Source organism: Mirounga leonina, unplaced genomic scaffold (genome assembly GCF_011800145.1).
Source record: "Mirounga leonina isolate KUSES-001 unplaced genomic scaffold, KU_Mleo_1.0 Mir_165, whole genome shotgun sequence".
Classification (NCBI taxonomy): Eukaryota; Metazoa; Chordata; class Mammalia; order Carnivora; family Phocidae; genus Mirounga; species Mirounga leonina.
Window position 1 is genome coordinate 47861402 of NW_023270415.1, and position 15095 is coordinate 47876496.

The 15095-nt window shown below is 41.2% G+C and overlaps 1 protein-coding gene across 2 annotated transcripts in view; it reads right to left on the reverse strand.

Annotated features, from left to right (window-relative positions):
* The window catches only part of NCALD (neurocalcin delta), a 367272-nt gene that overhangs the window by 256398 nt on the left and 95779 nt on the right, over positions 1-15095 (reverse strand). For both annotated transcript variants that reach the window (XM_035011662.1, XM_035011656.1), the window contains exon 2: positions 609-661. The gene's annotated coding sequence lies outside the window, so the exon portion shown is untranslated. The remainder of the gene's footprint in view (positions 1-608; positions 662-15095) is intronic.

Genomic DNA, 15095 nt, shown 5'->3' on the forward strand with positions numbered 1-15095 from the left:
ACTACATCTCACTGAGTACAACAAACTACATCTCACTGAGTACAAACTACATCTCACTGAGTACAAAAATGTATCATGACCAAGTTGGTTTTATCTTAGCAATGCAAGGTAGCTTAACATTAAAAAATCAATTAATGTAAATCAACATGAACAAAATTTTTATCAAAGGGTAAAAGTCATTTGATCACCTCAGCAGATTAGCAAATCATTCAATAAAATTCAATGTACAGGTGAACTAATTTACTTTTAACAAACTAGGAGTAGGAAAGAAACTTCTTAATCTGATAGAAAATATTGGTAAAGTACCTCCATCAAATGATGTACCATAATTGATTTGATACAATTTAACTACTGTTGGATGTTTAGATTCTCTCCTCTTTGTTTCCTTTGGCTATTATAATTTATGCTGTGATAAACATCTTTGTGCATGTTGATAAAGTTGCCTAACCTCTCTGTTCCGCAATTTCCTCATGTACAAGATGGAAATAAGGCAACACCTGACTCATAGGGTTATTGCAAGGATTAAATAAGATGTTGAATTTAGGTCTTAGGGAGTCTTGGGAGAGAAGTGTGGCTTATCAACCTAAAAACTCTTGTTCTGTATTTACCTGGTGGCAGATTTCTCAAAGCACACTGTAGGCTCAAGTCAGAAGAAGTCACTCTGTTGAAAACAAAGAAAGTTATTGTCTTAGGTTATCAGGAACTAAGGATAGAATATCTGAGGAATGCAACCAGTGATGGGAACTATCCTTGCTCCAGAATTCCCCTGCATCATTTGATAACTTCTGCCCATTCCAATTTCCTTCCCTCGAATCAAGTGAGGATGGCTACTACCATGCTCTTTTCATCTGCCCTTGACCTACAGCATTCCATTTTTGCACAGCAGCCAGAACAACAATGCTAAAATTTGAGCATGACACATTACCCCACCTGAAACCCCTTCCACAGCTTCCTCTTACTTTTGGGCAACCTCCTTGTCATGTCCTATAAAGTCCTTCATCATCTGAGGCCCACCTACTTCTCTAGCTTTGTTTCTCATCTCTGTACCACTGTCCGTGCTCCAACTACACCGCACTTCCTTCAGCTTCTCCTTCCTTGCCACTTCCCTGCTTTCATACACACTGTTCTCTCCCTCTGCCATGATTACCCCTCTTCCCTTCCCCACTCACTCTACCTGACTAAGTCCTACTTGTCCTTCCATTCTACACTCAAGTGTTACTTCCTCAGTCAGCCATCTGCTCTCCTTGACCATCTTAAGTTCCCCTATTTACAATTCCAAAGAAGTCGGCACTTTTCTGTAATATCATGCATGCAACTACTAATTCAGTAGATCTTGTCTTGCCTGTGAGCCCAGGGATCACGTCTGTTTTGTTCACAGCTATAACCTTATGCCTCGCCCAGCCCCTGGTCTCACAGTAAAACTTAATAAATATTTAAACAGTAAAAGAATTTCTAAACTCATTCCTCACCCCTTAGCTTTCTAACCCATCTTTTGATTCATGCTGCTAATTTAATAGACTTCCTACTTTCCTACCACATATCATTGATTGTTAAGATTCACTGATGGTAAGAGACAATGCTGTTTTATATAATAACAAGGAAGAAAAAACCAGCGGCACATTAAACTGTGATACACTACAATTTAGAACTTTTATTTCATACTTATTGAAAGAGCTCTACTGGACTTATGTAAGGCCTGCGTTTTATCATATCCATAAAAAAGGAAAACATGAAAAGTGGAATAAATTGGTTAGGTATGCAAATTTACTTTGGTTTAGGTATTCCCATTCAGAAGCCACTCTATGAATCACATTTGACACAATATTCAGGGAGTGTGTTTTCCCACACAATATTGTCCTCTCTGCCACCTAGAGCTTTAGTAATGCAGCATTTCCTAAAAGAGTGCTCAAGTATCGTATTCGGGATTTTCTTCTAAGCTTCTGATAGTTATCCACAAGTGTTGGCAAGAAAATCTTACTAATAGATGCCAGAAGATCTCAGTCAACACCGAGGACTTGCATTCCTTTCTCAGATGGTCATCAAATGGATCACTGACTGAAACAATAGGGGTTTCAGTTGTCTTGTCAGTCTACCAGAACTACCAAGTTCACACACGCCCAAGCGATGCAATTACAGCACAACTACCACCTGACCAACTGCAACAAAAGATGTTTTTGGTTGTAGGCACATTCTGGTAGCAGAGTTTCAAAATGTGAGAAAAATAAAACTTGTCTTAGAATCAATGAAATATGAGAGGTTAAAAAAAGACCTCAGAGAACTTAGGAAAGTTCATAAAAGGAAGAATGCAAATTCATTCTCTCTCTCTCTCTCTTTTATATACTCAAACACACACACACACACACACACACAGTCAAAAGCATGACCAGAAATGTTGACCAGTCACACATTGAAGTAGGGAGATGAGTGCTCAAGGCACTGGGCTGACGGTGGGGGTTAAATTTAGCCCCCCTCCTCCAGCCAGGCCCTGACACAGGTGCTTCCCCAATGGACTAAGAAGGCATTTCCTGACTTTCCACTAGCCCAGCCACCCCCTCATGGACAGAGTCCTCCCCGAGGTGTGTCCTTTCCCCAGTGACTTTTTAACCTATTAAAATACCTCTTTTTTTTTTTTGCTTCTTATTCTGTGTGTATGATTAAAAAAATAAGAGAGAAATCTACCCACTTACAAACTTTTAGCTGTATAATAGTGTTGTGAACTACAGGCACAATGTGGTACAGCAGATCTCTAGAACTTGTCCATCTTGTATAATTGAAACTTATATCCATTGAACAGTAACTTTCCTTTTCCACCTCCCTGAGCCTCTGGCAGCCATCACTCTACCTTCTGCTCTACAAGTGTGACTACTTTAGACACTTCTTATAAGTGGAATCATGAAGGACTGGCTGGTTCATCCATGTTGTTGCAAATGACAGGATTTCCTTCTTTTTAAAGGCTGAATACTATTCCATCATATGCATAAATCATGTAAAATACCATCTTTAAGACCACCAAGAAAGGAAAATTCTTAGAAATGTGCCATCACATTAGAGCAGAACAGACTACAGCTCCCTCATCCCCAGGCCAGCATCCCAGGGTCTTGGGGGTCTCGATTTACAAATGTCCAACCATGGCAGGGAAAAGGAGCAGAAAAGAGATACCACCGGAGAAGCCAGTGGGCCTCTCTGTACACCAGTTTCCTCATCTGTAAAACAGTCATATTTAGAGTCCCAGAGATTACACACTCAAATGGGAGTTTTAATGAAGGGGATTATTTACAAGTCATGGACAAGGTTAAGGAAAACTGCCAAAGGATGGTGAAGTGGGTACCTCCTAATGGCCAAATCCAAGGAGAAGTCAAAGGGCAGGTAAGCCCACAGATGTGATCCTTGGAGATCAGTGTCCCAGGGCTCAGAACAATGTGGAGTAGGGGGAAGACTAGATCTGGGAAGACAGAGAGGACCCAGCACACATCATCTCTGAGTTCCCATAAAATTCCAATATTCTATGACCATTTTGGTACAGAATTAAGCTTTGCCACAGCAAGAAAAAAATTCTGTTTACTCCAAAGATTTGAGGATAATCCACCAGGATGCATTTTCTCATCATTCTGTGTGCTTAGCTCAGATAACAGCACTCATTTATTGCTCTTGGAAACAGCTCAGATTGAGAACATCGTACTAAACAGTCCCTGTTTTCCTTTAACTGAGCTCTTACAAATGTAGCAGGATTCGGCTTTGAGCTAGTAATTGATGTTTCCCCCTCCTCGTCTTATCCCCTGAGACCCGCCCCCCCTTTTCCAGAAGGAGGATCCTGTAGTGTCCACCGCCTCACAGAAGAGATGTCCCAGCAGGAGCAGAGAAATGGGTTTTGGCTTTCGAAACCCCAGCACTTAGTCTCAGAGCACACACAACAGAGCCAGAGCAAAGCTTACCACCTCCTCCCGCCCCCCCCCCACCAACCCCACACCCAGACCATTATTTTGTTGGGGTAAAGTGTAGAGAGAAAGGACTATGCAGACATTATGTTTCCTGAGCACAAGGCTCCCAAATCCTTTCCCCACAAGCTGAGACAGTAAACGGTAAGTTTCCCTCTTCTCACTCAAACTCATTTTCAAGTCTCCCATGCATTCCCTGGCTGGGCCAGGCTCCAGGGACTACCTCGCCCACCCCACGCCCGCCCTCCAGTGGCAGCGAAGTCTGCAGGTCTCAGGAGTCACAGGGGTGCTCAGTCCCAGGACACTAGTGTGAGATTTTTAATTTCAGAATCAAGGATCCTTTCAAAAGTTTCATTTTGATAAATGGTCGCTTCTGGAGAAGTTCCTGGTATCATCCGTTCCAAGGGCTCCGGCAAAGGTGCTGACCAGTTTCTAGCATCTCTCCTTTCCTGAACTCAGAGGCAATGCCATGCTCCAAAGTGCATGGGGCTTTGCTGTAACTGTTCTGCAGACATCCAGCTGGGTAGCGCTGGCCATTAGAGAGATGTCACACGGGGCCGTGAAAGCTCTCTCAGAAGAAAGGGGAGTCACACTGGGTTAGAATGAAGACCCATTTGGAAAAAAACAAAAATAAGTTTGCTGAGTAAAACATGTCGTTTCTTCTTTCAAAGGAGTTAGGTTATTTCCAAGTGGCTTCATAATGTGAAAAAAGACTAACTTCTGGCAAAGAAACTAAAAGGAAGAGGGAGGCTGCCATTCTGCCCATTTGGAAGGGGGAGTCAAGGGGGGCTGGAGAGTTCAATAATAATTATCTGGATGACTGTGGCCAAATTGTTTAACCTCTCTGTGTCCCATTTTTCTCATGTGCAAAAATGCCAGGGTTCAGATTAAGTTAATTACTGAGGTTCCTTCCAACTCTAAGAATATATGACTTTCAAGCGGGGAAGGAACTTCCCAGTTCAGAGTCCAAGGATTTGCTATTGAAAAATGAAGCAAAGAAAGAAGAACTACCATTATCAGGCAACGAGGCCATAGTCTGACAGATAACAGAAAAGAAGTGCTCTGTGGATCCTGTCACTTGACATGTTATAGCTGCATTCCCATCTTAGATGATACCATACAAATGGGCTATTCCATGCATCTCAAGAATGTCCCGACCATATTAGGAATTCTCCTAAGTGGCTCCTCTGTGACATTACACAGTACTGTTCCTGACATGGCCATTTCAGTCAGCTTCAGACTCAACTCTAGATGAAAATATTATAGTTGGATGATTTGTCAAGTGCTAAGTCTAATCCTTGCAGCTTTTTCAGAGTCCTTAAAAAGAAGAGTGCCAGATGTTATACTTGTATATTTAATGGGAAACTGAATGGGAAAAAAACAAAACGCAGCAAGCCTAGTTGTAATATTTAACTGTTTTTGAAAACCCACCATCTAAACATACCAAAAATAACATATTTTCAAAACTGTGACAAAGTCAAACGTCTCTCAAATACAAAAAAATAAGTCTGTCATGAGCCATTCAGAATAAAGCAATCTGTCAGTTGTAAAATGCAAGTACTCCTTTATAAGTAGTTTGCATCCTTCCAACTCTTTCAATAAATACCACGTTAACATATCAAAAATATTCAGAGAGAATTTCATCTAAGTCAGAAAACCCTAACTAATTAGTTACTTGGGTAACATCAGGCTGGATCTCCCACAAGCACTTAGCCCTTATCAGGGATAAATAAACTCATCATCTATTGCCCCAAACTGTTCCCCTCTTGATATCCCTTTCCACTTATCACACAAGTGAGGAACCTGAACATTATTTAACACTCCTCCTCTCATCAATAACTAAATTCTATAGATTGTGCCTGCTGAGCATCTTGGTCCCCTGTTCTCTATCCCTACTGCCATTGCCTAGGTCAAGCCTTCACCCCCTATCTACTGGACAATTGCAAGGTCTTTTAGCCTTCAATGCCTTCAATTAATTCATCCATCCTTGCCATTTATATTTTTCAAATACACATTTGGTATGTCACTTCCCTAATCATACCCACTCTTCAATGGGTTACTTAGAGGAAGAATTTAAAATTCAACATGGTGGCCCCCCCTCATACTCCATGCTCTAGCCTTGTCACACTGCTTACAGTTTTCCATTGATTGTGGTATCCAGGTCTCTGTGTTCTCTAACCAACCAGCCCCTCCCCACCCCACCTCCAAAAGTGTCCAACTAACAATTCTGCTTCTTTCAATATGAAAACTCCTCCCTGGGACAACGCAGTCTGTCCCCTACCTCTCTCTTCACCTGACACTACCCTCCTTCTGCATTGCTCAGCTCCAGCTGTACCAGCCCTCTGAAGGGTCTGCTTCCCTCCTCCGGGCAGCCATTTGCACATATGGTATGCCCTTTTCTAACTACTCTACACTTGCCTAACTTGAACTCATTCTTTGGGTTTCAAGTTCAATGTGACTCTCTCTGAGAGACCTTCCCTGACCTCCCAAAAGAAAATCTGGTTCTTCTGCTGCATACTTTGTAGGCTACTATTCTTTTCCCTTATCATAGCTGACGGTTATATGTCTATTATTGTGGTTATTAATTCCAAGCCCATCATCCTCAAGGGACACTTACCTCTGTGAAGTAGAGATGGTCAGGTCCAAAGTTGACTCCCAGAGGCTAGCACAGTGTCTAGCCCACAATAAAAGTTTCTCAACCAATTCATGGTACTGCCAGCTTCACTTACTTTACAAAAGTTTATTCTGTTCTTCTCCAAGCCCCCCATCTTCAAGCTACTGGGTTGGGTGGGCAATAAGGAGGAACCTTGGCCTTTCTAAAGCCTTAGGACCAACTTCCAAAGCACCCACCTTTCCTCCCACCTCTCCTTTACGCCAGCCCCTAAACTCATCTCGGATGCTTTATCACTCAATTATAAAAAGCAAGGAGCAGACCTGGCAAAGATGGAAGAAGAAACTTGAGTAGGGAAAAGCAAAATTCTCTGAGGAAGAGATGGAGCAGAATTCCAAACATCGCATGTTAACAGTATGTGTTGCTTACATGCACACATTGCACACACACACACACACAGAGGCAGAGAGACCGCAGGATTAAAAGAGGTAGAAGAAACACAATGGATCAAATGGCTTCTGGATCCAAAACCTGCTTAAAAACATTTCAATATGGACTGTATATTAGTGATTTTGGAATTATTGTTAATTGTCTTGGGTATAATCATGACATTGTAGTTTGCAGAATTATGTCCCTATTCCCAGGAGAAGCATGTGGAAGTATTTAGGGGTGGAGAGTATCATGATGTTCTTAACCTATATTCAAGTGGATCAGGAAAAGAATGTGTACATTTATAGATCAATCTTGCTTAAATACAAACTTAATCCAGTGTGTTTATCTATGGAACAAGCAAGAGAGAGAAATTCGCACACAGAGCAAAATGAAGAAATTGTGACTAGGTACTATTCTGTCAACTTTTCTGTAGGTTAATTTTAAAAATAAAAAAGAATGAAAAATAAATAAATAAGGAAGGAAATAAAGTCCCTTTTATGTGTGCACTAAATAGTCTCCTTTGAAGTTCTAACTGCATTGACCTAAGGGGGAACAATGCCCACAGCCCTTCATGTTGAGAGAGATTGTTCATTAAGCCCTCAGGGAACCCAGCCTTCTGATGGAAAAGTAATAGCTTCTGGGCAGTGCCAGCAGAAGGATAGGCCTGGGAAGAATCAAACTAATCTCTTCAGAATTTCCTGATGGCCTCGGCACGGTGGCCCCTGCCCAACGCAGTCTCCTTTCTGTGAACTTCTTTGCCCTTATACCGCCCCTCCTGATAAATGACCAGAGATTTGACATGGGTATGAATGAAGTCCTAATCATCCAGTTACTTATTCTAACAGTGACTACTTAATTATTACTCAAGTGAAGATACTTTGGAGAATAAAAGGGGATGCTAACCAGACAGCGTGCTAGGACTGTCCCAGGAAAACTGGAACTATCTCAGGAACATTTGGATATATGGTCATCCTATTTATCTTCCATGAGCAGGGATATTAGACAAATACATAAATGATGGCAACAGCAATATTAATTTAACCATATAACAAAATAACACAAAGAAACTGCCATCCACAAATTGCTTGGGAGTTCAAAGGTAGGGATAAAGTAGTTCCTTTGGAGGAATCAGGAAGAAATTCATGAAGGAGAAGCATTTCAAATTGGCCTTAAAACAATAATTGTATTTCTGTACATAAAGATGGAAGGGAAGGTCATTCCAAATGGAAAGAATTGTTTGAGCAAAGGCCAGAGTAGGAAAGCGTGAAGGTATACCAGGGAAATGGAAGCAATCTAATGTAGCAGATCGGAAGAGGTGTCCGTAGGAAAGACAGGAGATGAGCCTGGAGAGGTAAATTGAAACCACAGTGAAAAGTGTGTACTCAGTCTGCTAGGCAACAGAGACTCATTGAGGGTTTTTGAGAAGGACACTAGTAAGGCTGTGGAGGGCCTTCAGTGTCAAGCTAAAGACTTAAGGCCAGAAAATCAGATAGGTCTTTTATTGAACAGTCTCCTACAATAAGAACACCCATAAGTGTAAACCCATATTAGCCAGTCTGCAAATATGAATGATATAAACCAAAAGAAAATTGTCACAGTCACTGGTATCATAAGCTTCTTAAAAACCACCTTTATTCTCTCTTGTGGGTAGTTCTGTTTTTGTCTGCTCGGTCAAGTATTACTCAGGTCAAATTTTCTCAGGAGCCCTGTTTCCCGAAAGCCAGTGTCACAGAAACAGAAATGAGAGAGTTAAAATGTTCAGAATTGTCCAAGCCCAAGAAGATGAAAACTGAAAGCACAGCACTTGCGTTAAAGGAAAAGCAGTTACCAAAAGAGGAGGATTGTGATAAGTTTCCTTTGAAGATGGGAAATTACATTTTGAAGGCAAAGCTAATTTTAATGCAAGTTCTTCTACCCCATACCAAAAAAGCCTGAGGCAATCTCATATTTAATAAAATTAATTAAATTTCTCCCCAAAGGTTAATTTATAGATATTTATTTCGGGGGGAATAATTAAAAGACAATGTTTCAACTGTTTTCAATTTTATACCAGATATTTGACTAGACAAGAGAACACGCCTCATAGAAGAATACGTCATTCCAGAGAAAACTATGAATAGCAAATCTTTCTGGAAAAGGTGAACAACACCGGCAAAGCAATCTCATTTCCAAAGAGAATGGCCCAACAGGAAGGCAGTGCTTTGGTCCCTAAATACAAAGCCTAGAATATTTGTAAACAGAAAGCACATATTCCCTTTCTATAGAGCATGTGCCATGTTCAAAAACTATTCCCTGGTCAGTTTAGGCCATAAATGAATGAAGAAAAGGCTGGTCTAGAAAGTAATTCTTGAATTTGCAATCCATGGAATTTTATATCTACAAGGACATCCAGGGAAAGTAAAGAGGAGCCAACTTTAAAAGGCTGCCACTGGACTTTGAGCTTTCAAAAAGATAAGGGCAACTAAATGCAGCCCATCACACATGCCTACATCCATAAGTCACACAGGCATATACACCTATGGAGGATGAAAGGGGACAAATTCATTATTTTGAAATGTGATAAATAAAGAAGAAGAACCGAATATTTTTCTTGTCTCTCGTATATGAACTATATACCACTGGGTGACCAAAAAGTAGAGGAAGGGAAACAATCCTTTATAAACGTATTCCTCCTAATAAATGGGGGAAAAAAATAGTCTCAACTAGAATATCACCAGTTTACCAATCCCAATAAATAAGTAAATCTAAGCATTGAGCATCAACAGTCGTTAGCCAGACAGATATTATGCGCTTCCTGATGGAAGAACACTCCTCTGATGTTGCCAAAAAATTGTATCTGAGTCTGATCAAACCTTGAAATCCAGCTACCACATTGCAGGAAAGAGAAAAGTCAGAGGAACACAGTGAAATGTATCAGGACTATGCAATCAGCAAAATCCAGACTGTGAGAAACTCTACAGGTCAGAGCCCTCAATTCATCCACACCCAAACTATACAGAAAAGAAAAAGATAGAGCAGGAATCTATATGAAAAGAAAGTGCATCAATCTTTTAAACGAGTAAATATTTCTAAAAGTATTATCTAGTGGGCGCCTGGGTGGCTCAGTTGGTTAAGCGACTGCCTTCGGCTCAGGTCATGATCCTGGAGTCCCGGGATCGAGTCCCGCATCGGGCTCCCTGCCCGGCGGGGAGTCTGCTTCTCCCTCTGACCCTCCTCCCTCTCATGCTCTCTGTCTCTCATTCTCTCTCTCTCAAATAAATAAATAAAATCTTAAAAAAAAAAGTATTATCTAGTGATACACATTTGGGCGATTGCTATACAAGTCTGAATAATGGTCACTTATGAAGGAAAGTAGAGGGTCTATGATGGAGAATGGGCACATGGAAGGGACTTCTGGAGTAGGTGGCAAATTTCTATTTCCTGACTAGCGTGGTCATTACAAATATGGGGGAGTGTCTTCCTGTGCTTTGTTTTACAATAAAGTTGATTAAATTTTAAAAAAGAAGAAAGAAATTTCCAGTAAACTCCCTGGAAGCATGAAAAAGCATCTAAAGAACCACCCAATATTTTCCAAATTTGGGGGAAGTATGATGGGTAAATAAGGCAATAATGATTCCTATTGGGGCTAAAATCTACTCAGTACATTTCTACAATCAATACTAGAAAAAAATCAACTAAAAAGGAATATAGTTCAACTAGGAAAACTGGAAAAAAATACGTTCTCTGATACATAGAACTCTGTGACCTCCATTCCCAATGAACTTCCCTGTGATCCCCAAAAGTGTTGGTAGCCCATCTTCCATGTACAAGAAAGGATAGTGTAACAATCCAGGGGCAAACCCTATATAAGAATCACAACTTAGAATACTAGCATTTTGGAACAAAATTAGCCTTTTCTGCTAATTTTCTCCCTCTGAGAAATAGCTGATACTTACCCTTGAAAGCCGGTTCCTAGGCTCTTGTGGAGGTAGGACTCCTGGCCTTGGACACCTGATGACCACATGACCTGAACTGCCCAGGATAAACTGTGTCATTTGAACCACCAAGCTATAAAATCAGGTTAAGGGGCGCCTGGGTGGCTCAGTCGTTAAGCATCTGCCTTTGGCTCAGGTCATGATCCCGGGATCCTGGGATCAAGCCCCGCATCAGCTTCCTGCTCGGCGGGAAGCCCACTTCTCCCTCTCCCACTCCCCCTGCTTGTGTTCCCTCTCTCACTATCTCTCTCTCTGTCAAATAAATAAATAAAATCTTAAAAACAAAAACAAAAACAAAAAACAAAAAAAAAAACACAAAAAGTTAAAATAAAATAAAATCAGGTTAAGTGCAGCCACACTGTCACCAAGTGGAAGTGATATGTAAGATGGGTCTGTCACATGTCCTGAAGGTTCCAATAAGTTGCATGATTAGGTGACTCAGACTTCGACAGCCACATACTCCTGCTACATTGCTTTCTCTCAACCCACACATATGACCTCATGAGGAATTCCCTGTAACCAGTTGATGGTGGAAAAAAAGACTCAGGCATATTTTACAGATGATTCTCCGTTATATATCAGCACTTGCTAGAAGTAGGGGTGGACCTGAAAAATAGTGGAGAAAGAAAATCTTCCCAATTGGTAGAACTTTACAGTATATCTGGATATCCACGTTTTCTAGACTGAAAGATGGCCAGAAGTACAAATCTATACTAAGTCATAAATAGTGGTTAATGATTTGGCCAGATGGTCAGAGGATTAGAAAGAAGAGAATTAAGAGATTGGTTAAAAGGAGGACTGAGGAATAGGTATATGCATGACCCTTTGGAATGGGCAAAGGGTATGAAGTGTTCAAATCTCATGTGCATACTCTACTACAGAGCAGGAAGGTAGCCAAAGTAACACATTCTGAGGATGTCAGTCAGCCTTCTTTTCTCATCTACCCTAGTGCTTTATCCAAGGACTTCTCTTTAGAGTGTCCATGCAGCACTCAAGCCACTTATGCATAGACTCACCAAGGCAAATCTGGCTCCCACCATTACTGAGTACTCAACCCTCCAAGAGGTTTGGAAAATACTGGGTGGTTCTTTAGAAGCCAACAGTGAGCCCTGATAGATGAGCTAGCCATCTGATGGGAGTTGATTTACATTGGTTCCCTTCCGTCATGGAGGGGACAAAGGTTTTTCTTCACTGGAATAAGCACATTCTGGATATGGGTTTGCCTTTTGCCACCACCACCATCCACATACTTAGACAATGCCTTGTTTTCCATCATAGTCCCCCTCATATTGCTTCTGGCCAAGGCAACTTCTCAATGAAGGAAGTACAGCAACTGGCTGGGAACACATAATTCTATGGTCTTGCCACCTACTCCATTGTTCAGTTGCCGCTGGCCTGACAGAATGGGGGAAGCACCTACTGAGGGCTCAATTAGGTCTCTCATGGGGAGATAACACCTTGAAACTTTATGGCACTACCTTACAGGACGCAGTATACACTTTGAATCAACAACCGTAGAGAATATTATTTCTTCCATAACTAGAATACTTAAGCCTGGGAACCAAAGGTTAAAGTTGGAGAAACTGCTCCTATTATTACACCTAAAAACCTAATCACAACGATTTTGTTTCCTGGCCCTGAGATTTGGGGCTCTGCTAGTTCAGAGTTATTAGTTCTCAAGGGAAAATTTTTCCATTGTGGGCACAAGAATGGTTCCACTGAACTCAAATTTGAGACTGCCCCTGGACGTTTTAGACCCCTCATGCCATTGAACCAATGGACAAAAAAAGGTTTTACTGTATGAACTGGGGTGATTGGTCCCAATTATCAAGATGAAATAGGCTTGCTGCTGAACAATACAGGCATGTCTGTAATCCCGATGATTCCCTGGGGTTCCATTTATTACTTCTATGTCTAGTAGTTAAGTTAATAGAAGGTTTTACCAGACCAATAAAGGAGGGATGTCTAAGGACAGATTCTTCAGTTGTAAAGATTTGTGTCAACCCACCAGAAAAAGAATTTTTACAAAGCAAAGGGCTAGCTAAGGAGAAAGAAACGTGGGAATGGATAAGGCAAGAAGGAAAATATATAGCTATATAGATAGAGATATAGAGACAGAGATAGACTTATATATGTAGATCTTATGTCTGTATGCAGATAGATAGAGACATACACCATAGATATCAATTATGGCTTAGGATCAGTTACAGAAGTGAGAACTGTAGCAACTACGTGTGTTTTCTTTCTTGTTCTTCACGTTCGTATTTTGTAATATAGAAATCATCTTCCCCTTGGGACACCTGGGTGGCTCAGTCAGTTAAGCGTCTGCCTTCAGCTCAGGTCATGATCCCAGCGTTCTGGGATCGAGTCCCGCATCGGGCTCCCTGCTCCGCGGGGAGCCTGCTTCTCCCTCTGCCTCTGTCTCTCTCTCTGTCTCTCATGAATAAATAAATAAAATCTTTAAAAAAAATAAAAAAAAGAAATCATCTTCCCCTCTTTCCTTTTCCCTATGTCATATAAGGAATGTTGGTTGATAGTTCACTGTACAATTTAGCTTTTCCGTGTTATAAAATAAATAGGATTTGGGCTCACCTATGAACAAAAATAACACCATTCCAGTATGGATACACTGACTGTGGAATTTTGTATCTCCCTTATCAGGGAAAGAGTGAGTATGCCTTCAGTTATGAAAGGGATAGAGCATCCACAGAAGCATTATAATGCTACTGTTTTTGTTGTCTAAGTTTAGATGGGGGCAGAAGGCTGTGTATGTCTCAGAAGAGACAGACGGGTGGACTGTGCTTAATAGTCCTTGTTCTTGCTCAATTCCACATTCTCTCTTCTATGTCCCTCCTCTGACAGCACACCACATTTCTCAGACTAACTCACCAACTGACTTCCTGTGGGTTCTCTCAACTGGAGCACTAGCAGGAGAATGGAAAACAAGAAGGGAGAAGCAATGGCAGTAGCAACGATGGCTGGCTCATGTCGGTGTCTGGGTTCCTGCGCAGCCATTTTGGTTCTAACAGCAGAAGTGAACTATAAGCTGGGGCGCCTGGGTGGCTCAGTTGGTTAAGCGACTGCCTTCGGCTCAGGTCATGATCCTGGAGTCCCGGGATCGAGTCCCTGGATCGAGTCCCGCATCGGGCTTCCTGCTCGGCAGGGAGTCTGCTTCTCCCTCTGACCCTCCCCTCTCTCATGTGCTCTCTCTCATTCTCTCTCTCTCTCAAATAAATAAATAAAATCTTAAAAAAAAAAAAAAAGAAGTGAACTATAAGCCAACTGTGAACAGGGACTGTCTTATACTTCCATATTCTTTACAGTGCCTGGCCTAAGGCAAAGCTCATAGTAGACACATGGTTTTTGGGGGGTTTTCTTGTTACGGTGGTGGTAAAAAACACACAACATAAAATTTACCATCTTACGCATTTTTAAGTGCACAGTTCAGTAATGTGAAGTATATTCACACTGTGAAGCAGAGCTCCAGAATGTTTTCACCTTGCAAATCCGAAATTCTATACCCACTAAATAACAACTCCCTTTTCCTCCTCCCCACAGCCTGTGGGAACCACCATTGTACTTTCTGTTTCTATGAATTTGACTGCTCTAGATAAGTAGTCACACGATTTAAAAAAATTTTTTTAAACTGACATAATTGTAAAATCTCAAGAGTTGAGATTTAGCTCTGTGCACGGATCCTGCCTTTTTTACCTTAAATTCAGTAACCTCTATGTTTTTATCAATGGATCTCTGCTGGAAGAATCCCAGTGGCAGTTTTCAAATGCTGAGCCAACTGTGGGTGGGCACTTCTTGTGATAAAAAAAGTTATTCTTTATATTAACTTAAAATGTTGAAGCTCTTCTACCCATTGATCCAGAACAGAGCATGTTCCCTTCATCTTCCAAAGTTTACATGCTTTTATGCTATTTTACAAATATGTTTTTATCAGGTATGTTTTAGCCTGCCATGAGACAGCAAGATTTGCATAGAGAAAGGCTGGAGAGTATCAACTGCTGTTAATATCCAACACTCAGCAACAGTGTAGCCTGTAGCCAGAGGGAAGGCAGCGGAATTCAGAACCTAATTAAAACAGTGAATCCGGCTTGTTCCTGAGGTCTGTTGCACATCCCTGCCTTTAAAAAT